This window comes from Silurus meridionalis, chromosome 4 (assembly GCF_014805685.1).
Source record: "Silurus meridionalis isolate SWU-2019-XX chromosome 4, ASM1480568v1, whole genome shotgun sequence".
Taxonomy (NCBI): domain Eukaryota; kingdom Metazoa; phylum Chordata; class Actinopteri; order Siluriformes; family Siluridae; genus Silurus; species Silurus meridionalis.
The window spans coordinates 31,940,340-31,963,880 of NC_060887.1; the positions used below are offsets into that span (position 1 = coordinate 31,940,340).

General features: G+C 39.6%; 1 protein-coding gene across 1 annotated transcript in view; it reads right to left on the reverse strand.

The window, feature by feature from the left end:
• Window positions 1–23,541, reverse strand: part of pard3aa (par-3 family cell polarity regulator alpha, a) — a 252,196-nt gene that overhangs the window by 21,053 nt on the left and 207,602 nt on the right. The window lies entirely within an intron of this gene.

Sequence of the window (23,541 nt, forward strand, 5' to 3'; positions counted from 1 at the left end):
AGTACGGATCAATGCAGTTGCCTCTGTTAATCAAGCAATGTTTTTTATATGCACACAGACCACGATGGACAATACTCTCATTATGATAGGGCAGTCAGTAAGATAAATACTGATTTATACAGAAAGAGCGATGGAAAGCACAAAAAAAAAGAAAGCAAGCCATGTGGAACTGGTGAGAAGAATTTTCCTGCCATGGACCGGGTCCACATGTCGTGGAAGTGCCATTGCAAATCAATACGAAGTTCCTCTGATTGATCGAGCTTATCCTATGATGAAATATCACCACTCTGATAAGTAAGAGTGGTGTCTTCATGGATGCCTGGATCTACAGGGCAAGAGCGCTCACTGAACGGTTTGATAAGGATAAAAATGATATAATAATCTATTGCCATGGCCTTCAAACTCACCAGATATGAAGACCTATGAAAGATCTGTGTTCTATCCCTCCAGTGCAGTTAAAGAGACTTGTAAGTTTGGGATGAAAATCACAAAGACACTCAGTATGTCACTTTCCACCGATTTTGAGAGAGAAAGGAATACACAGAAAGTGCTTAGCTTTCTGATGAGATTTTGAAGAGTGACAGGACAAGGGACAGATGAGGATGTGGCCTGGTCACAGGGCTGCCATCACCGCTGCTGCATCATTTAAATGTCCAAGTGTTCTGTGCCTAAATGTGCCCATAATTGTAGACTGCAGTTAGAAGCGGACCACTGATGATAATGGTCGCTCACACATGCTTGCCAATCAGGCTTCATTAAAACGCAACTAAATCACCGCCCATAAAGGACCAATGGACCTGAATGAGAACGGCGGAGACATCATGGTGGAACATCCCAGTTCTGTTGTTCTAGGAGGCCATTAAAATCAATTGTATTATCCATAGCCCATTTAATTCCCCATTCCTATATGCATATGTAGTCTTGGAAGAGCTCAAAGGCCGTTACGTTCATTTGTGAGGCAGTAGAAGTGAAGCTCTATAAATGAAATGGGTCATTAGTTTCAATGGTGTGGGCTTTTGTGTCTAACCCAGGCCATTTTGGATGAATGAATGTCTGTATGACTTCTTCCTAATAATAAAGATTTCTTTTAACCACTAATGCTTGGCATGGTAACAAAACCACCTTCTTTTTTTACTAATCCTGAATAAAACAAACATGTCACCAGCAATAATTTTCTTCCTTCATTTCTCCCAAATACATTTTAGAGACTGCACATAGATTAAACAGGTATGAAATTAATATTTCAGCATAGTCACAGATACTGAGGGACACTTTCATTTGTACTGTCAGGAGAAAATTTAATTAATTTAAATGTGACTTACTGGGATGATACCCAGTACAAACTCTGACCATTAAAGCGATAGCAGTGAGGAAACAACAGGAAAGAAAAAAGCTTCATATCTGGAAATGAAGGAGCTGTGATTGGCTGAGGTGCAAATAACTCAAAACCTAAATTGAACCAGAAAAAAAGATGGCTATAAAATTCAACAATAAAGAGGCTTTCGTTGAATTTGACCGTAATCTGAATATACCAAGTGTCAATCTGACCACACACACTACATGCTGTGCCATTTAATTCCTGCCATTTAATGTCATTCAAACTAGAATGTTCCTTTTCTATGAGAATCAAGCATCTTATCATCTGAAAAAGTCAAAATGTAGGCCAAGGCACAAAAGGGGAAAAGGTCTCAATTTGCTAATGGATGTTTTTGCCACTAAATTGACAGATTGGATCGAGAGGTTGTTGGCGTCTTGGTAGATCCACTCATTTGTTGCCATTTGCGGACCTGCGTCAGCTGCGTCTTTTCTAAAAAGCAATGAATTCCTGTGAAAAATAAGCAACAAATCACTCGGTCATTACCACGCATCTGCGAGGGGGGAATTAATTTGGCCATTAGCTCTCGTAAAAACGTGTGATTACACATTTCTGTCGGTGGCATCGTGCCTGGTGTCCACGCTCGCAGCGAGAAAAGAAATGTTAACAAGGTTTGATCGGCGCAGAGTAAATGAACAACAAACAAGGCCTGTGAAGAGGAAATGAGTGAGAGAGTGGGAGGATTCAGAGGACAGCAGTCCCAGCTTTTGTTCATGTCAACCTGATTTTGCACTAGGAGCCTTGATTGTGTTTGAAGCTAAGGGGATTGATGTGAGACTGGTGCTGGAATCATCAAAGAGCCATTTGATTGGATTAAAGCTGAAGGTTTTCCAGGAAAGGGAGGGAAAGACTCAACTGACACACCTCCATCATTTTACCGACATGCCAGTCTAGTCTGTGCTTTATGAATCCTCCTGTCCATCCATTAGCAGATAGACAAGGAAGAGTCAGAAAGGTGCCATTATCTTAATCCTCCTGCCCTGCAGCAGCCGTCTCTTCTCAAACCACTGGCTCCAAAACAAACAGCAAAGAGGCAGTGGTTAATGCTTCTTTTTGACCCTGGAAAGGTCAAACTGTCCATAAGCCACTGAGAATAGAAGGCTGCTGACCACCTGAGCTCAGAGATGAGCACAGTCATGGGGACTATAAACCAGTCACAGCTGGTATCCACACTGACTCAAAAGACCTTCAGCAGCTCATATTTATTTATTTGAAATTGAAGAGCAGTCTTTTACAACCTTCTAGTATACGAGTTTCTGTATACGCAGCAACAAGCACAAAGAGCTGACAAGACCATCAACTAATTAAAATTTGAAAAAAATACTAAGGATTTGAAGAAATAGAAAATGCGCTGGATCAAGGGGCTTGTCTTCATGGGTGGGGTCGGGGACTAAAGAGAGGGGATAAAAGCAGTTCAAAGAACTTGGTGCTATCTGATGTGCTGGAGGGAATTCATTTTCAACCCCATCCACCGCAGTGCGGTTCAAAGACGGATGCCTTTTCCTTTAAACAGGAAAAAGCGCTTTTTTAAACTTCTCAAAAACAGTTTATATACTGCTTAAGTGTATAATCTCATCTGAATGCACGACTTTACTTTTCTACACACGCAGAATGATTTACAATCCCAATATCTGGTTTCAACCCAGAAGAGCATGCGTTCCTGAGGCTGGTACCTTCATCATGTCAAGAGGTTTCTTCCTAGCCATTGCCACCACTGGCATTGGTAAAGTTTAAATAAAATCGCTACACAAACAAAATGTAATCAAGCTTTTAAAAAAACCCTGAAAAAATAAACAAAAGCATATTCACAATTTAGTATAAGAACTCCAATGATCAGAGAAGAAAAACAGTGCCAAGAGGCAGTAGGAGTCGTACCAGCCTCTCCACAGCCCTCATACATAAACCAGATGGATCCTCCCATCTGGCTGACCGATACTATAAATACCTCAACATCATGACACAAGATCAGTCTTTTTGATCATGAAATATCAGGTGTCTCCCAGATTATAAATACCTTCGGGAATACATCAACATCAGCGAACAGACCAGGTAAACAAAAGCTCACAGAGGCTGGCAGCAATTTGCATCAATAAAACGCAGGCAATTAGAACAAATGCAGTCATCTTCGCCGTTCCCTCTGCTCTGGACATCGGCACCGGAGGAGGAAAATGAGCGAGGGCTGGGGGGAAAAAAACGGACAGCTCTGCCTGTTTATGCATTGGATTAAAAGGTCAAATCACATGAAAGCTGAAACCAGAATAGAGGCTGCACGACTGTGCTGTGTAAGAGACCGACACGCTTTTCCGTGTAGGAACCCTCTGTTTTTTATCCCGGCTTCTGATGTTTAAATGCAGCCCGGGCGCTAAAACAGGCTGACAGTAAGGCAATTAAAGGCGGAGGGTGATAAAACATCCATATGCCACAGCATTTAACGAGCCAACAGGTTCATTCTCCCAGCACAATGAGAATCACTCAATATCTGTCTTGTGCTCACTGACTGAAAGGTCAGTTTACAATTGCTTGTACCCCTCCCCTTTTCCATTCATTCTCTCTCTATTTCTGTCTCCCACCATCCTTTTTCCTTCTCCCTCTACCACCCTGTTCTTTCTCTATCTTGTCTTCCCGAATAACACCTCTTGTCTGTTTACTTCCTAGGCCTCCGAAAGCAATTTCTCCTGCGACGGAATGTTATCGTGGCAGATTAAATGCTGCGAAATCTTGTGTGACACTCACTTGCTCTCGCACATACTGTAGGAAAGCAGATGTGGCAGCACACTGATAATGTTGTATTGAGAAGGCCCTCATCATCAGAGGAAACAATAGAGGCATGAACTCGCCGAATCCCCGAGATGGAAAGAGACTGTTATTATAGACTCTGCACACAGGGCTTGCTGATGGAAGAATTTCACAGAAGTGAGCTTAAGAAATTGGAAACTAACACCAAAACTGTTACTTCTAGTGCTATTGGATGCATGAGCTGCGTGTAGCTGGGACATGATTAGCTCTGTGATGTAGATTTGATTAGACAGGTGTAGGAAATTTTTTTGAAGGACAATTTCATGGTAAGTGAATAGAGCTGTGATGCATCTCAGCCTTGCAAAGCGTTAAACAGATGAAATCCCAGGACGCCCATCAATACGACCATTTCAGATATAAAATGCTTGTTTTTTTTCCTGCTCATGGAGGTGGATAATAGAGGAAAAGATACTACAGGTGTACAGGTGAGAAATCCAGAGAGCTGGACGGACTCGAGGACTAAACCGGTTTTGCATCACTCTCTTTACCCCAGCACTATTTAGTGTGGGTGATTAGGAAAGTGTTATATAATGTAAACCCCAAACCCCCCCCCCACACACACACACACACCATGTTAAATCTGTAATTACCACACAATCAGCTAAAACAATTAATTCAGATATTTAAACAGCAGGTAGGTAAGCCAAATCAATATCAACAGCTTCATTGTTTTCTAAAAATCATTCGGAAAAAAATGTGTTCTTTACTATCAGATAAAAATTCCATCATCTCTTGCTCATCATGTCCTCTAAAGCTACATAGGGAGGGTGAGGTGAAGCCTTGCCTGGTCTACAGCCATATTGCATCAACTCAAAAGCTTAAGTCATATTAATTCGACACCCTGTAGACTTTCATTTTCCATCAAAGCCTGTTATATCTGCAGGATAGCAGCGAGTCTCTCTCTTTCTCTCTTATACATGAACGCACACACGCAGCACGATTAAATCTAAATTACTCCTGGTCATTTTCAGAGACCCAGATAAAACCAGTTCATGATAAGGTTTGCTCTTTTTTCTCTTATCGTCACAGGAAATCAACACGCATTCACCACTCTGCTGAAGTTAGGACTCAATCAGACTTGACAAAGAGTCTGTTTGACCTCACGCCACTATTCTGTAAGACTTTACATCATTCAATATATAAATATATACATATTTTTGGACTGACATGATTGGTTATCTATAAATCTGGTGTTGTCATTTTTTCCCTCCTCGGTTGTGTCTGTCTGTCTTACTGTATCTGTCGATCTAGATCCTTCTGCTTATCTGTTTCCCCCCGCCTCAGTTTTAGCTCTTCTCTTTTAGGACCAATGGCCATGAGCCATAAAAGTCTTGTTTTTGTATTGAGTGAGTGACAGCTGCAACTCAGACAACAGAGGGCTGATAATCCGCCTGGTTTACTGTTCCCTGAATTCATTCATGGCTCATGTGACTGATGCCTCGCTGTGCCCTTTCCAACCCTAGCCAAGTGCCCACTCTCCCATAGATACTCACTAATAAGCCACCCTGCTGGGGATGAAAGACAGGTTTTTGTTTCTCTCGTTCTGTTCCATCTTCCGTCACCATGGCCTCTGGCACCCTGTTCACAGACCCGTGAGGCGTGACAAAAGGAGCAGGGGGCACGATTAGGAAGCCCACGGTCTCCTGGGTAAGAGTGAGGGTGCTTCAGGAGTGAGGGAGGGAGCTCCTCTAGAGCATCTTGACCCATTCTATTCTCACAAACACACAGGCGTGGAAACACAGACACACTCAGACATGCCTCCCTCTCTTTGTAGGAGCTCTTGTGGAGAATAAGGAGGAGAGAGGATAATAAAGGCTGTGGAACATGAAGCCTCTCTAACCTCTTGAATACAGACAGGAGCGAATGCAAAAGCACACTTCCATCGCTCTGCAGAGCCTCCTGAGACCACTAACTATTCATCCTGGTGTCTACATCACACCCCTGACCATCAGTCTCTTACTCTCTCCCTCTCTAACTTTTTTCCATTTCTTTTTGGACTAAGAGATCCTCACTCTCTCTCTCTCTCAGTCATCCCTTCTTTTCTCATATCAGCTCTTTGTCTTGCTAAGAAGTGTGAATAAATCCCACAGCTGTTTCTTCTCCCTGTATCAAAGAATCCACACATCTTTTTTGTCTTACCAATAATCTTCCACAGCTTGCCTGTGGTATTCTCATGCACACTTACAGGAGGAAGTTTTCCCAGGTAGTTTGAATGATTCATTATTCCCAGAAAATATTAGCTGATGCCATGGTTCCAATAAGCATCCTACGGTTAAAATAAAACAACGTTCACATGGACACAAGGAGAAAATTACCACAGAATCACATGAAGCAAATGGTGGAAAGGAAAAACTACAGAATTAATTTTTTTTCTTTTTTTTCTAATGAACAAGCCAAGCTGGTGCACATATTTTCTATTTCTGCCAGCACTTTAATATATTTACAACTGAGGAATAAATCAATCCACAGTGCAAAATCGACTTTTACAGTATTTCTAGAGTTAAATTATGAGAAAGCAAATGAAAATAGCGTCATACAAAAATATCTACAGCATTTTTGAAAAGAAAAAAAAAAGTCTAGAGTCAGCCATTCCAGTAAACGGCAATAATGCAAAGCTCATCTTAGTCTTGGATTAATTATTAAACCTTTGCACTCCATCTCCCCCCTCCCACGCTAATGTTGTGTATTTATTGCCTGGGAGATTAAGGGGCTGCACTCTTTCATACACAGTGCTTGGCTGCTGTCCATGAAGATGCAATAGGATGTACGCTAAAGCACAACTAACTCATGCTGATGGATCCAAGCACACAGCTTCAGGTAAAACTCCGTGAATAACTGTAGAAAACTTAGTCATTCTCCTGAATCAAATTAAGACTGTATTGCCTTCGAAGTTTTGCTGTCCGACAAAACATTGCTCTCCATTTCCCTCTGAAAACGTGCTAAATAGGAGTAAAGCCATTAGCTGAGATTCTACTAGAAATACAAAAGCAGCGTTCATCCTTGCAGTCTGTTCAGTTGGACATGGTCTTGGTTATGAACAGGGTTTTGGCAGGTTTTACAAAGTCAAATGTAAGACTTTTTAAGACCAATAGGAATGAAATTTAAGATGCACACACACGAATAGAATCCTAAATTCTTTAAAGCTGATTTAAGACGATGTCCATTGTGAAAAGCACTCTAGAAATAAATTGACTTGACTACGTTGTTAGCTACTGGCCTTAACCAAGCCCTAAATACGTTTTTTTTTTAAGACAAACATGCTAAACTTGAACTTTCCACAGCTGAAAAATAAAATAAATGTTACGTCTGTGGTACAGTCCAAAAGAGATTCGCTCCAATAACAGAATAACAGAAAATAACTGATTGGCTGGTGCATGTTGGTCTCATTTGTAGTTGTAATACAGCAAATTATATTAGCGACTAGCGAAAGAAAGAACTACAACACTACAAAAGTCCTGTGGGAGCATTTTAATGAGTATTAGAGTTCAAATTAAGACATGTTTAAAATCATTTAAGATCTAGAACAGCAAATATAAGACTTTTTAAGCCCTAAAATTTTAATTTTAGACTTTTAAACTCTAAAAAGTCTTAAAAAAATAATAACATTGTGTGATGTCAAAAGAAAAGAGCGGATGTTTACAAATCTAGAACAAGAAGTCTCCTTTCCCAAAGAGTCATCATATCATTGATTGAGGTTGTCTAAATGCTTTGAGGAAATTTATTTTTTTTAATGTTCATAATTAGCCTTAGATTGTGCAGATTTAATATATGAGAACATTTTGAATATGAGACACCAGTCAGAACCAGGATCTCAGCATTGCTGTGGTATGAGCTAAGACATCAGGACAAGCCGGGCAAAAAAAAAAAAAGTGGCACAACACACAGTGAAAACTTTCTCTGGGGCCAAGTTCAGTCAATTACAAGCTCATTATTTACTGCTGGGAGGTGAGAGCTGGACTGGCCTGACTGACAGCGACAGCCTCCACAAAGAAAGAGGGCAGGCTTGAAGCGAAGCCACATTAATCCTCCCTCATTGATTAGCAGCCGCTTGCAATCCGAGTGTAAGGGAAAAGAAAAACAACAGTAGCAGTGATGTTTAATATATTCAAGAAAGACACAGAGGATTATCTGGAGGTCACCTCTGTTTTTTTGCAGGGCAGGACAGAGGACAAAGATGCAGTCAAAGTGTGAATATCCGCTTGCCATCCAGAAGGCATGTAACGGCGAAATGTAAACTGTGGCTGGAATTAGCATAATTAGCATGGCTATGAAAGAATTCCAAGCGTGTAGGAATTTAGGCTTGAGGCTTGAGAGTGTATGATTACAGAAATGCATCATTAAAGGTAGAGGTCAGATATTTTTACTCCTCGGATTGTCGGAGCCGTCAATAAAACAGCTGCGGAAAAACTCTGGTCTCTTCAGTGTCCCAGGAGGAATAAAAACAGACAAAGCCATACTACCAATCATGAAAGAGTTTGACATATTTACATAACATTTATGGCATTTAGGAGACACCCTTATCCAGTGGATCCTTATCCAAAATGCTCTGAGAGGAATTAGAGCACACTTTGTTTTTTTGTTTTTTTTTAAACGAGAAAAAGTGCTAGTTTTAGTCTTTCAGCAAGAAACACATGCTTAAATTGTTAAAATTAGAAATAGATATGAATTGTTATGAGAGAGTGGATTTTGTTTTGTAGAAACTTACCACAGACTCCTATATGATGTTGGCTTGTGGGTGGGGTTAAAGTAAGAACTGTACTACTTTTTTTTCAATATTAGAACATCCAGCATTTCCCAAAAATATGTGACTGTACTATTAAGCCCCCCACCACTGGTAAGAAGTGGATGGGGGAGACATTTCCATAAGATCAGAGCAGCAGCTTCGGAATATGGCGATGAGTGCAGACTTGAAGAAGCCAGTAAGTTTGTGTGCGAGAGCTAAAAGCCAAGATACCATGCCCAAAAGAGTAACTAGAAAAGAACATATGCCAAATCTGTGCCAATTAAACACCAGGTAAATGAGGAGAAAAAACTGGGTTAATGGCTTTACTGAGCCTTGAATGGCATGACAAAAAAGAGCAAAGAAGGATGAGCATAGCATCGTAACATCAGCCACACTGACTATAAAGATTGCAGCATATAAGGCAGATCGCTTCTCAATGTCCCATCTGTATTGTCCCTATATTAAATAACCTTTTTTTTTGTCCAACACACACAAGCACACAGTAAGTGATGACAGCCCCGGCAATGCTTCTGGTCGAGAGCAGGCGACATGGTGCTTTAACCACATCAGCCTCCAGCTGTTCCTATGGAGCTCATCAAAATTCCACCTGACTCACACCGAAGAGTCTCTAATATGCTGAACACCGCCAGACGAACACACTTGCTCTCAGAGGAACATGATCCAGGCAGACGCAAAACTAAATGAAAAACCAGAAACGCTTACAAAGAAAATAAGAGTACAAAACAGAGACTAGATTTGTTCTACCGAGAGACGGCGCCGTATAAGAGGCCTCTGTGTATGTGGGGATAAACACACACACACACACACACACACACACACACACACACACACACACACACACACACAAAGTTCTCACTTTCTCATCTCAAGTGGCAATATTTCACTATCGCTGAAAGCATGAATGAGCTTTAGATGTAGATTTACGCCTGCCCGACACCCGTCGAGCGACACCAGGGACCAGATGAAAGGTCATATTTCATCTCCTCTGACACACACAATAATCAGACTCCAGTTAGCAATTATGCTGCACTTAATGCAAATAGATGGGCACGGGAATCAGCATATGAATGGAAAGAGTGGGGCACGTTGCTTGCACTCGCTCATTACACACACAGTTGACCTCGCACACACTCCCCACACAGGCCTTCCAGACTTCCCCCAATGATGAAGAGGCAGAGTTTGGGCAGATGTTTGGAGATGTGGGCATGCCATGCTTCTGCCAACAATCTCCACCCACATGACATCTGCTGCATGATTCAGGTGAGATGAGAGGAGAAATCTGTTGAAGCGATTCCGCAGCCTGGGTGTCCTCAGACAGGTTTACATTACAGAGCTGTACGAAAAGTGGATTATAGCGTTACAGTGAGCGGTAATAAGTAATCTGTACAAATAAATAAAAATTAAATAAACACAAAAACACATGGTTTAATAAATTCTAGGGAATGATGAGAACAGAGACAATGGCTTCTACAGGTAACCAACCTTCTGAACACTGTTTATATCTTTAGAATTTTTATGTCTGGGGTTCCTTTCAATCAATTTTGATGTTCTGTGAGCCAAGATGGATTGAAGCCAAAAAAAATAAATAAATAAAAAAAGAAAGAAAGAAAAAAACACAAGATATTTCTGGCTGTAAAATTATTAATGACCCAAAAGTGAATGAATTATCGGTGTATTTTACATACTGCATAGCTGCGTATTACACGTACTACACACAGTATGCCATCTCAAACACAGGCACTGCTAGCAGAAGGCAGGGTAAATGTGTGTGGGCTTTATACCTCTGCCTTATGTAAAGTTTGACGATAGAATACGACATTATGTGTGCATGTGAAAACAGAAAAAGCAGCCATGTGCGTACCAAGATGTTAGCGCTGACTCAGCTATGACTATACGACTCGGGGTCTGTGGCGTGCTACGGTTTGTGTGTGCTTAAAGAAATCTGACTCATACATGTATTTATGATTGTGGCTGTATTTGGAAAGTGTGAATCTGTATATTTACAATACACAGGATGTGCATGTGTCTGTTTTTGCCTTTCCTAGACATTACTGATTTAGGAGCAGGAATCCTCTTCAGGGACTTGGCTAAAAGGAAGGCAAGAGTTCAGGGATCATGACCTTTTATAATGGCCACACATTTGGATGAACAAAAAGCCCTGGCCTTAGGCATCATTTCAATTACATTATCAATGTTGGGTCAAAATCAATGGGTGGGTCAGCGAGCTGGCGTATGGAGACAGATGGGAAAACAAAAGGGAACCTAAAAAGCCTCATTTCACAGAAAGAGCCTAGCAGAGAAGATCAGCTCGGTTCATGGCTAATACTTATTGACCCGTAATTTACCTTCCCAACTCTGCCTGCTGCTTTGCCAAGCAAAAATGTCTGCTTCTATAACAAGGAAATGACTGAATTATGAATGGCGGCTTATTAATGTCTGTTCTGATTTAGACCGTATGACTCAGCACTTAAGTGCCCTGGACTGACAAGTGAGGAGCCTGAAGAGGGATAACAACAGAGACAGAGTGAATGAGAGACGTCAAATTGAACGTTGTCGTACGTTCATATTAATATCATTTCTATAAAGCCTGGCCTAGCATGTCTGATGTCACACACATGAACTATAGTGGCACGTGCTCTCTTTTCTAATGAAGAGAAAGCTAGGAAATGCACAATGCTGTTTAGAGCACAATAATGCATGTAGAAGTAGTATGTAGGGTTAATTTCTGACCACATTAATCACCCATACCACCATGCAATCTATCAATCTTACAAAAAGTGCTGAGCACAGACTCCATCTACAGGATTATATTTCTGATAAGAAGCACCAACAATGCAATGAATGCACCAGCACTACCTGACAATTCGCAAAATACAGTAGTGGCTCACTTCTATTAATGCACACAGAGTAACACTGTATAACAGATGCTGGACGGTTCTCATATGATAGACTTCTTTTGGAAATCTGTTTTGGGTTTTTGGAAAACCCTTTTTGTTACCTGGAAAGTATTTGACACGTTTTACAAATTAGAGCATACTAAATGCCCTAAGACAAATTAGGAGCCTAATCATTCCACCTCCTCACCAGAATCCATCATTTCAGAAAACCTAACCAATCTGCCAAGAGAAAAGCAATGCTAAAAGCAATGTTCAGTAACGCTCTCAAACAAGTGTTCGCTCAATGAGAGACAACAGAATGGCTTCCTGCCAACATCAATTGCTCCATATGGATGAGCACATTATAAGCTGAATCGAGAGTAAAAAAACTCCCTATACATGTTTATCGTTAGCACACAGCCATTTCTGTAGAAGGCCAGCGATTAGAGGAAACATTGCTTTGGGAGAACAAGATCACATGGCCTTTCCTCAGGCCATTCAACATTAGTTCTAAAGAAGGATGAAAAGCTGTGAGAGAGACAGTTCCCTGCCTGCCCCAGACAGCAAGAGGAAAATTAGGTCAAATTGTGACACTGAAGGAGAGAAAAAAAAGATAAAGAAATAGAAAAAAAGTAAATGATAATGTAAAAAAACAAAAACAAAAACAAGATATATAGAATCCTAATAGCTTCATCCTAATAGCTTCATCCTATAGCGAAGAAACCGGGTCCATAGTTCAAACAGCAATTAAAAATATCATGAGCATATAAATTTTAATGGAATTTTAATTACAAATCTATTGTAATTGGTGTATTTTGCAACACACTGAACTTTGAAACAAATTTGTTCTTTGGCCATTTGCACAACGGCACGGCATCGGCTAATGAAAAGGCAATCATTTATTCTTTCAATTTTCAGTAACTACTATTAGATGGAGTCCATTTCAATCTTGGGAACGCAAAGATCTCAAATGCTATTTTTACTGATATCGACAACATTCTATATTAATTATATGACCTTACTAAAATGAGGAAAGCGGTGGCAGTCATAACACAGGATTAGCTAAATTAATGTCTGATAAGATATTTAGAAGATCTAGTGATAGCTTTAAAGCAGAATGAGAGCTGATATTTCTCTTCGCTAACGCTTCCCTGTTCACGCAACGATATCTTTAGCCATTAAGGCTGAGTCATAATTAAATTAATAACTGCACCAAAATGGAGGCACATCTGGTCCCAGCCCTGGTCCTGGTGATGTAAATTGGAATGACTGTGGTTTTAGTTTATGGTTCTACTTCTGTTTTCCAATGCCCTTGGAACTATTAAGGAGGAACTGATGTCAGTTATTGAGAATGTGGCTAACTGGTAAAACATTCTTCTAGCACAAGTGTTTCCTGTGTGTCACTGCTAGACGTAACCACGGATCACATGTAATCGTTTCGCTGTTGGAATCACAATTAAATTATTATTTGAATGGTTTATACTGTGGAGTGGAAAAGCTAAACATGCAGACTTTAACTTTCATCTTTAAACATTTTTGGACATTTGAGTTCTTCTGAAACATATGAAAGACAGAAAGAGTGAGACAAAAAAGTAACAATAAAGCATTATTCCACCTCTTCATTGAACTTATTTCATTAAGTCTCTACACTCTGATTCAATGCTTCTGAACCCTGATCAAGTTCCATACTACTGTTCCAGTGTTCAGTATCGATAGGAAGATCGGATCATTTTAGTGACTTGGTTCTTTGAATTTCGTTCATCAAAATAAATGAATTTCTTTTTTTTTTTTTTTTTTTAGTTCATTTCATTGCTTTGATCAGAGATTAAATAATGTCACATTTTTATTAAGCAGATCCCCCAACATACACAAACTTTGACTGATGAAATAAAAATGCTAAGGACCAATTATGCTAAACATAATAAGTAGCTCACCTCTCATATCTTCTGGTCCGTGTCATTAGTTCTTGTGTCATGTGACTCCCAGAACTATTGTCAAAATATGGCAAGATTCGGACCAAAAAAAAAAAAAGACAAACAGACAGATCTATTGCATTGTGTATCGTCTATGGGAATCACGTAACAAAAGAACAAACAACTCAGACCAGAGGACCCATGAGATGAACTACTCCATTTTGTTTCCTGTATAATCCACTGCATAGCGTCTATGGAAGTCACGTGACAAAAGAACAAATGGTTCGGACTAGCGATGTCAAAAGGTAAACTACTTCATTCTGTTGCCTGTACCTGCAGAAATTTCGCGATTGCTTTGCTCATGCGCGTTCAGTAGAAAATAAACGAATCACTGTTTGAGACTACTTGTTCTACTGAGTCACATGAAAGACAGTGTTCAGATAGCTAGCAAAATGGTTAAACACCCTGCTCACATTCAGGCCACATACTTTGCCCATATCTCTGTCTCATTTGCTTCAAACTAATTTGTCCATGTTACTCACACTATGTCGAGTTACATAACATTCAAACACTCAAAAAGCCAAATCCACCCACACACACAGCTAGCTATCACAGCTCTTTAGCTTGAGCTCTGTTTACAAGTTTTAGGCCATGGCTCACTAGTCGTACTGGAATAAGCATTTGGGGAGCTGAATGAGGACAGAAAGAACCTAATGTGTCTTTTATTGTCTGGATAAAATATTCATGCTTGCTAAAACGGCTCGACTTGGCAGCAGTGACCAGACCTCACTTACAGACAATAAACCATGACAGTGAGTGTGATGGCCACAACGACAGGGTAGAGAAAGGAGCTCATTCGACTTTTGACCTCCTTCCACTTACCCAGCCCAGAAACTGGGGAGGATTAACACACCAGCTCACACACTGACACTCTACATTAAGACCACACAACAACCGTGACTCCTCCACCAGATGGCCAGTGAATAGCCTTTAGCAAATATACACCGAGGTTGTGTATGTGCTTGGAGCAGAGAAGCTTGTGTGAGGACAAAGACATGTGTTAGGATTTTTTAATTAAGACTTTGTGTTTGCAAAGCATCCAAGACCTGCAGAACAATGGCGTGAGTTTACTGGTAATGCTAAACCTACCGAGATAACAAATCCCAGGTGAGTGACAGAACAGGCATTGGGGCGCAGGGATGGTGAACCTATCACAGTGACAGTGTGGAAATTGGATACTGAAAGTAATAGAGTGGTTTAGATGAGAGGGGCAGGGTCCAAAAAAAAGCTTGTGCTAAGGCTATTAATAAGTTTACTTTTTAAAGTTAAGTACTACTTTTATGCTAACAAGTGAAAATATCTGAAACACTTCGATTTTTCAAATCAATCCTATTATGGAAAAAAACACCAAGGTAAAAACATTGCAATCACAAAATGAGTCAGAATGTCTAGAAATAGGTTTAATAATATTAATCACAATAATAAGAACTAACAATATTTATGAGGAATAAAATCAAGACGTGAGCTACCGCAAGGAAATAAACATGCTGTTGTGTGGTAAGATGCATAGCAACAGCCCAGAGGTCATTATTTTACTCACTCATTATATTTACTGTAACTTGGTAGCACTTTTAACATTGTCCCAAAGCTGCTTTGATATATAGAAATATATAGATTACAAATATACATTTTAGCATCATAAGTTAAAGGAGGAAATACTCCCTGAGATGGCATGAGGAAGAAACTTTGAATGAATCCAGACTCATTTGGGTGACACCAAATGTTTATTAATTATAGTTCCATCATTAAATCACTGATGGGCACAGATCTGTTCATGGCAATTGTAGCCCTAAGCCACTGTAGCAAACTGTTTATATTATAATCCAAATCTATCTTCATGGTTTGAGTTTAACCCTCCATAGTAACTTCATGTATCTTTACTCTGTTCTCATGAACCATCCTCAGCTGCAGGGACTTGCTTCGAACTTAACTACTTCATACAGAAGTATGGAGCGAGGAAGAATGAGGCAATATTAAATTACCTCATATTTTAACATGATTTTAACATTTAAAAGTTTCTCTTTACACTTTTAGAGCACATCAGTTACTTTCTTTTCATTTCAATAACCAAACATGCACTTTCTTGTGTAACTGTTACTTAATGCTTTACCTCAAAAGAATACAAATTGCTGTCACTGGAAACTCCTTCCAGAAATGCTTAATAACAGACTCCACAGAGAACACAGTTTGTTTTTAAAGGTGTTATATGGAGTGCCTGCCTTGCAGGTTCCTGTTTAACACTTTTGAACCAGTCAGTATAATTAAAAATCACTGTGATATTAACGGAAATAATTATTTTGCATGGTTATAATGAAGTCGACTGAAAGCATTGATGAAGTCTGATGATTAATTTAGGTCAGAGACTTGAAGCTAACATATTAGGGTTCAGAATGTTGAGACAATGGATAATATTGCTTTTGACTCAGTAATTAGGCATCTAAGCTAGCCCTTAGAAAATCACAAAAACATTCTCCATCCCACTGTTGGTCACTTAAACAAGACACTTACATTCAGCTGAACAATGTTCCCTGTCTCAATTCCCTATGCCGCATTAGATATCTTTATTACTAAATACGATGTAAACTGCGAGGCCGAATCGTATTCTTTGTCATTAATAAGCAAGTTTTCATTTACATTTGAAAAAACGTGTTCGTTCCTGATGACTAATGACACTTCCAAGGTTTTTAATTTCATACATTCAAGTGTGCAATTTGGGATGCTGGCCAAGCTTTGAGAGAAAATAACTGTAGGCTTAAATGAAAGACTATAATCACTTTAAACCTACCTGCCTGCCTGCCAGTTAGCAAGGTGAACTTTACAAACTGGCTCTGATGGTACAGAGCTGTCAGTTTGAAACTTCACTGCAAACCACTCAGGACTTTATTTCATTTCAGACAATTACTACAGTTATAAGCTAAATACAGTTTTTAGTTTAGTAGCAGAAAAATATTCTCTAAAATACATATATACTATATTAGTACATATTATATATCACATATACAACATATATACTTTCATTCAACATGGGTTTGGGTCTGAACGGCTAATTTTACCAAAAAACCCCCCCAAAAAAAAGACAGATTTACTAGATGCTTGCATTCAATTAAAGTTTCATCTGACATGAAATAAAACTTTCAGCAACTTTTTGTCACATCTTGGCTAGACTGCCTGGTGTGGTATGAGCTTTTCGTTATATATCTCCCCTGGTCAACAACGTACTGGAAGTAATTTAATTTCTGGCAAGTGTGAAGTCCCGTTTAGTAACATATGTCCACATTTGCTCCCAGCCATTAAGATACTCCCCTTCAGTGAGCTTAAGGAGCCATAAAGAAGCTTGTGAGGCTTAATACTGTTTTGTGTTAAAATGCATGATATTTTAACTAAGCTAGCAAAGATATGATGATGACTGTGTACATGTGAAGTGAGGAGATTGTGTTGAATACATCTTTGAAAAATGATTAATGGTCATCTTTACCAACATTGAGAGAATACAGAGGACTCTGGACAATGCTCTCAAAATGTCCATAGCTCATAAAATCCATGACCATCGATCTTTCTATACTTTATCAGAAGTACACATCAGCCTTTTGTGACACCAGATCACTGTAACACTGTCAAGGTGAAAAAGAACACTGAACATGGATCATCCAAACTACCCTATGTTATAAGTTTTCTCTGTCCAGAGACAGAAGAAAACGCCCCCCCCCCTTTAATTTCAGTATACAAGCTTATTTCCCAGAGTACACTGCGCCAGGTTGGACTCCCCTACAAGGGTTTGTGTTTACACTGAGCTTGGATCAGTGACCCGATTCTTACTTATTAAATGCGGCGAGCACAGAGGCCTTTGTCCTTCTGTGTGCTTTACGGCTAGAGACCGGCCTCGCTAGAAACAAAGTGACTCTATGAATAAGTAATATATAGGCGCCAGAGTGCCAACTTCCCTTTTAATTAAATTAGATCCCACTAAAAATGCCAGTGAAGAGGGAGTGGAAAAAAGTGGCTTCTCTTGTTAACTTAGACTTTTAAAATGAGGTATGATCGCACCCAACATACAGGATAAACGACCGCTGCTTAAATAAAAGGAACGACTTTTACACTGGCGCCATCACTTTTTAAAGTCATGCAGAGAGGAAACTCGCAGGAAACTCATTTAGCCATTAGACACAGGAGGCTGGACATGCATATTGTCCTCCAAGCCTTTTTTCACCTTTTAAGACACACTGTGCATTCATCAACCAAATAAAATGGCCATTGAACGAGAGAATAAAAGCGAAACAACAAAAAAAGATAAATCTGTCTGTGACAGGAGGATAAAAAGAAGTGTGGAGTAGTGTTAAGTGTGATTCATGTATGCCAGTGTGGTTCGCTCTGGGCGTCCGATCGCTATGGTTAGAGTCGGTTAGGTCACATGGGTCGAGGCGTGAAGACGGTGGTACGGGAGGCCACACAGATATTTACACTCTCATTGTCTGTTATTTCCCATTGGCCTCAGCAAATATGTGCAATGTCAACATACTTACTGTAACTGCTCATAATGCAACTACATTTTATACTTGAGGTATCTGATTTCAGTTTAAATAAAGAAAGCACTGAAGGACAAAGGAGACTCATTTTTTCCAGATTTTCAATGTGTATGTATTAGAGTACGCCTGTACGAATGACACAGCACACCATGGGACATCCATAGTCCTTCGCAGTACATTGTTTCCTGACATATGGAATCCAGCTCAAATGCAGAGATAAGCCTGGACTCATGCTGCTCTCTGACCTTTTTACTCACCCAGCTGGCACTGTCACCCTGTCATTATGATCCCAATTACCCAGCTGGAGTTTCCTCACTCAGGGTGACTTCAGTGTGCCATGCAGAAGCCACTGGGGGAGTGGAGTGGAGGTGAGCATTAAAAAGCAAATCCCTGTCTTGGTTAATCCCTGTAGATAAATGTGCAACATCTGATGTCCAACTTAAATGGAGAATAATAAATAAATCCACAACGTGGACAAAAAAATTAAGATTCATAATAGGCTATGAAATCCAGAGTACAGGACAATTGTGTAGCCGAAACCTATTTGTGTAGCTGCTTTAAACACACTGGCATCTGAATATAAGGTCCATTATGCTTGTAAAGGCAGAAGATTATGATTAGACCAGTAAAGTCTAAACTAATTAAAGTATGTATTTTTCAATAAATCTTACAAATCAAAATTACATTTGATTCACACAAGCAAAAATAATGTTCAAATATTGCCTTAAGGGTAGAGTTCATAAGGTTACATCAAATCTATATTCACAGCTGAGCCACACTCACAAGCATTAATAAAAGCCTAATTCCAACAGATATAAAGCTGACAAAAATATTGCTCTGATAGCAGATAAAAGATATTTTTGCCCATATAATTGAGTTGTGACATTTTCCATGTGGATATACATTAAAATGTCACAACCACTGATGTTCCCATCTACAGTCACATAATAGTTTACTCATGTTATTAGTTACGCCTTCCATTAAGTTTCACTCAGACAGTTGTATCAGGTACGCCAATAATATGGATGCACATTTATATAAACCATTACTGACTACAGTCCATATGCCACTATGCATAATTTATTACACCTATTCCACCCTTTAGCTGGTATATATTAGATAGATAGATAGATAGATAGATAGATAGATAGATAGATAGATAGATAGATAGATAGATAGATAGATAGACAGATAGACAGATAGACAGATAGACAGATAGATAGATAGATAGAGGTACATATACATATACGGCTACATATGGTTTAATACACAGCAATTAATGACAACTGTTTTTATCCTAATGATACATTTGGCTGATCCTTTCATCCAGAACAAAGAGAGAATACAACTAAGCAAATGAAGACAACAGTGGCAGCATGAAAGTGCTGGGATTTGAACTCTCAACCTTCTGATGAGTAGCCCAAAGCCGTAACTGGTGAGTATTTCCTGCCCACATTCTTTTTTGTAGGGCAGATGTTTGAGAAGCATGGACATCTGTCTCATAAAGCTTCAGCAGACAGACAGATATGTGACAAGTTCAGCGCATCAAAGCACTGACCAGAAGTTTATGAATTCTCCTTGGATTTTTCCTCTTACTGTAGAAGGGAATGCAAGTACGTACACGTGCGTGCACACACACACACACACACACACACACACACACACACACACACACACACACACACACACACACACACACACGCAAATCCCATTAGATGGCCTTTGCTCTAAAGAAAGCTGAACAGGTGCTAATCAAGTATGCGTGTATGTATTTCTGAGATCAGGACATGGGTGAATGTTGTGACAGCTGAGGCAGTTCATTTTATTCATATAATGTGCTAATCCTCCATGCACTGCCTTGGAAATACCAACTCTGAGAGACCCAAACCCGTCTGTCATTGCCTTCTTAAAAACTCCCTAAGTGTGTGTGTGTGTGTGTGTGTGTGTGTGTGTGTATGAGAGAGAGAGAAAAAGCACTCTTACAGTTCATGCCCTTCTGGTCAACGCCCCTGAAACCTATGTGGTGGTTTGCTAGCAGTCCTTCTCCTGTTAACGTTATGTATCCTGTTAGCATGCTAGCACAGCAGCATAGCATCACACACAGAATGTAGAAAACCTCACGTACCAGTAGCATAAATGTGTCAGAAATGTGTCAAATCTCAATAATCAGAAGCTGTAATCATACTTGCACATTTGTAAAGATGCATTTATTCTCTTGTGAAGGAGGATTTAATGCATTTAACCAATCTCAAGATAGGAAACAAATGACTTATAAAGGACAGCTGCTGAGATTAAGTGCTTTATGCAACAGCCTTTAAAAAGTGTTTATTTCCCAGAAGAAAAAACATGTGATTATGAGTTTAGTCAAAATATACGTGGTTTATAATCACTAAAAATATGTCACTAAATATTTCTGAGTTAACAAACCCTACTGCTATTTTTTTTCAGCTGAAAACATGAACTTTTTTAGTAACCTGCTACACACATGATCCGATGTGCAATTTGCAATTGGGGCGTGCGGTTTTAATACACATATAAATGATAATGATAATCTATTCAGAAATACAAAAAAATGTAAAATGCCATGGCAATGAGGAACATACAGAAGTTGAATGCAGCATAGAAAGTGTTTATATAAGGCTAATGCTAGTATAAAAGGGAGTCACATATGCTAAGTGAAATTAAAGAGGAACAGAGGCTGTCTGCACAAATGTGGTGTACAGTATCAATAAAGACAGTATCAGGTCATCATAAAGAGTAGAGTTGCATGAAGTCGACTCTCCCTGGAATTTTAGTCTGCACTTATACTCCATAGTCTCGACTAATGCACATAATTAGTTCAGCTTACTTTTTTGTTCAATTTAATTAGTTGCTGCTTTTCAATAAACAAGGGACATTGTAGCCAAGAATACTGAAGGTTTATAATTGTCTTTTCTGGTAACTAATAAAAGTAACATTTGTACACTGCTGATATATATATACTACTTCATGAAGTCTCGTGGTTTTATAAATTTTCACAACGTGGTTTAATCAGTGTATCAGTAGTGCTTGGTATAAGTTTCATCCTGCTCATCTAAAGCAAACAGCAGGGTGCACCAAAATATCCCCATTCCCCACCATCCACAGACAAAAATGCCGTTCTTCACAAATACAGAAACCATCTTCAAGTACGTATTCACAACATTAGAGGAAAACTTATATAACACCCTCTTTCACCCAGTAAACTGAAGGCACGAAGCTCTCAGTGACAGTAGGGGACCGCTATAGACATGATGATTATTAAGCCTCTCGCCAGATCCTACATTACCTCTTATCTCGCACAGTTTATTGCTTTCCACCTAATGTCAGGCGGCACTGAGTGGAGGGGTGCAGCACATCTCGTTCCTCTAAAGATTTGGTGCCTCTTATGGCTTGAATGCTGCTTGGGGCTGTTGTGGGGAAATCGGTTTATGGGACTGTATTATATTGTGATGCATTACCTTGGGGCACAATGTGAGAAATGATGCAGAGAAATATCATATCTATGTGCAAAAATAGTAATCTCTGTCATCGGCCTGGGTTGGAGGTAACAAAGTTTCATGCTCAAAAAGAAAACAGATGAAGAAAACGAAATTTTCCAATTTAGGAAAGTATTAGAGCTGGATAGTAACAGAATACTATAAGTCTGGAGAGAGAGAGAGAGAGAGAGAGAGAGAGAGAGAGAGCGAGAGAGAGAGAGAGAAAGAAAGAAATACTTTCTCTCACAATTCCACTCATTTAGTGTAATGTTTGGTCTTGTGAACTTATACGTCTATTGCCAATAGTGCACTGTTTCAACTGGGTGACACTGCAATCAGTCATGTCCCTTTCTAATTTTGCGCTCTTGGTTTCCATAAATGGATAAAAAGCAACGATTGCAATTTTTTAAAGACTTTAAGCAAAAAGAACAAAACAGCAATAATAATAATAATAAGAACAGCCCGTGCATAGTCATGCAGTAAAGGACAAGGAGAGTGGATTTAAAAAGATTAGCGAGGCTGAGGTAAAATTAAGCTCTGCCAGTCGTCTGGTTTTTGAAAGGTGCAAACACGTTTGATTGGAGTGTGGTGAGGGATTTGTGCACAGTAGGCCTCTTTGGGTTTGTAAAATCTCCTGTGCGGAGGGACAAAGCCTCAGGTGGAGGGGTGGGATGGGAACGCTCGCTGGTACAGCGAATTCAATCTCAGCTTACTTCCTTTTCACACTCGGTCCTCATTAGATTGCCATTGTTAAGACCCAATTTCACAGGAGGAGAAATCGGACCAGATCTTAAATCTTTCTTTCAGTCAGCTAAATCAAATGCACCTTCAGTTGTGTTAAGCAGCTTTACATATATAACAATTTAGCTTTTGTTACTGCTTCATCCTGGTCAGGATTGTGGTATATCCAGAACCTGTCCATTGCAGGCCACCACACACACACACACACACACACACACACACACACACACACACACACACACACACACACACACACACACAAACACACCTGAAGGCAATAAATCTATCTTTTTAGATTTTAGAAAGGGAGAACCCAAGGAACCTACACAGACACTGGGTGAACATGAAACTCCTCAGAAGCAATAACCAGAGCTCAGTATTGAATCAGTGACCCTGGAGCTCTGAAGTGTCAACTCTCCCCACTGCACTAACATGCCATCAATAATATAAGGCCATGAGATCGTTGTCTAGAATATATACGTGAAGTATGTAACAGAATAGTATGTGGAGAACTCTGAATGGAGTTTAAAGTCAAGCAAAGTGTTTCATGTACAGTAGAGAGTTGAATGATGAAATACTTGAATAAAATCAGAAATGAGCCACATGAGATGTTTTGTCTTTAGTTGTACACACAGGAGACAAAACACACATTCCCTCCTTGTCAAAACACTGCCTCAATACAAACACACATGCTCCCCTGGTTCTTTTGCAGAGCTTCGCGTGTATTCTTTATCCACATCACACAAGATAGGAGTCGATCCTTTGTCCTTTGAGAAACACTCAGTCTCAGAGAGGAAGATGGAGCTTAAAACACTAATCCACTGTATTCACACAAATAGAAAGAAAGAGCAGAGGAAAGGAGAGGACATATATTCCCATTAGACAGTGAAGTACAGCATGAAGTACATCTTTAGCATAGATCACTTTATTTATTTTAGATAACTTTCCTCCTTTGTCTATGTCTAGTACTTCCTGCATACTTGGAAATAGTTTGTATGCTGGTTAATATGCAACAT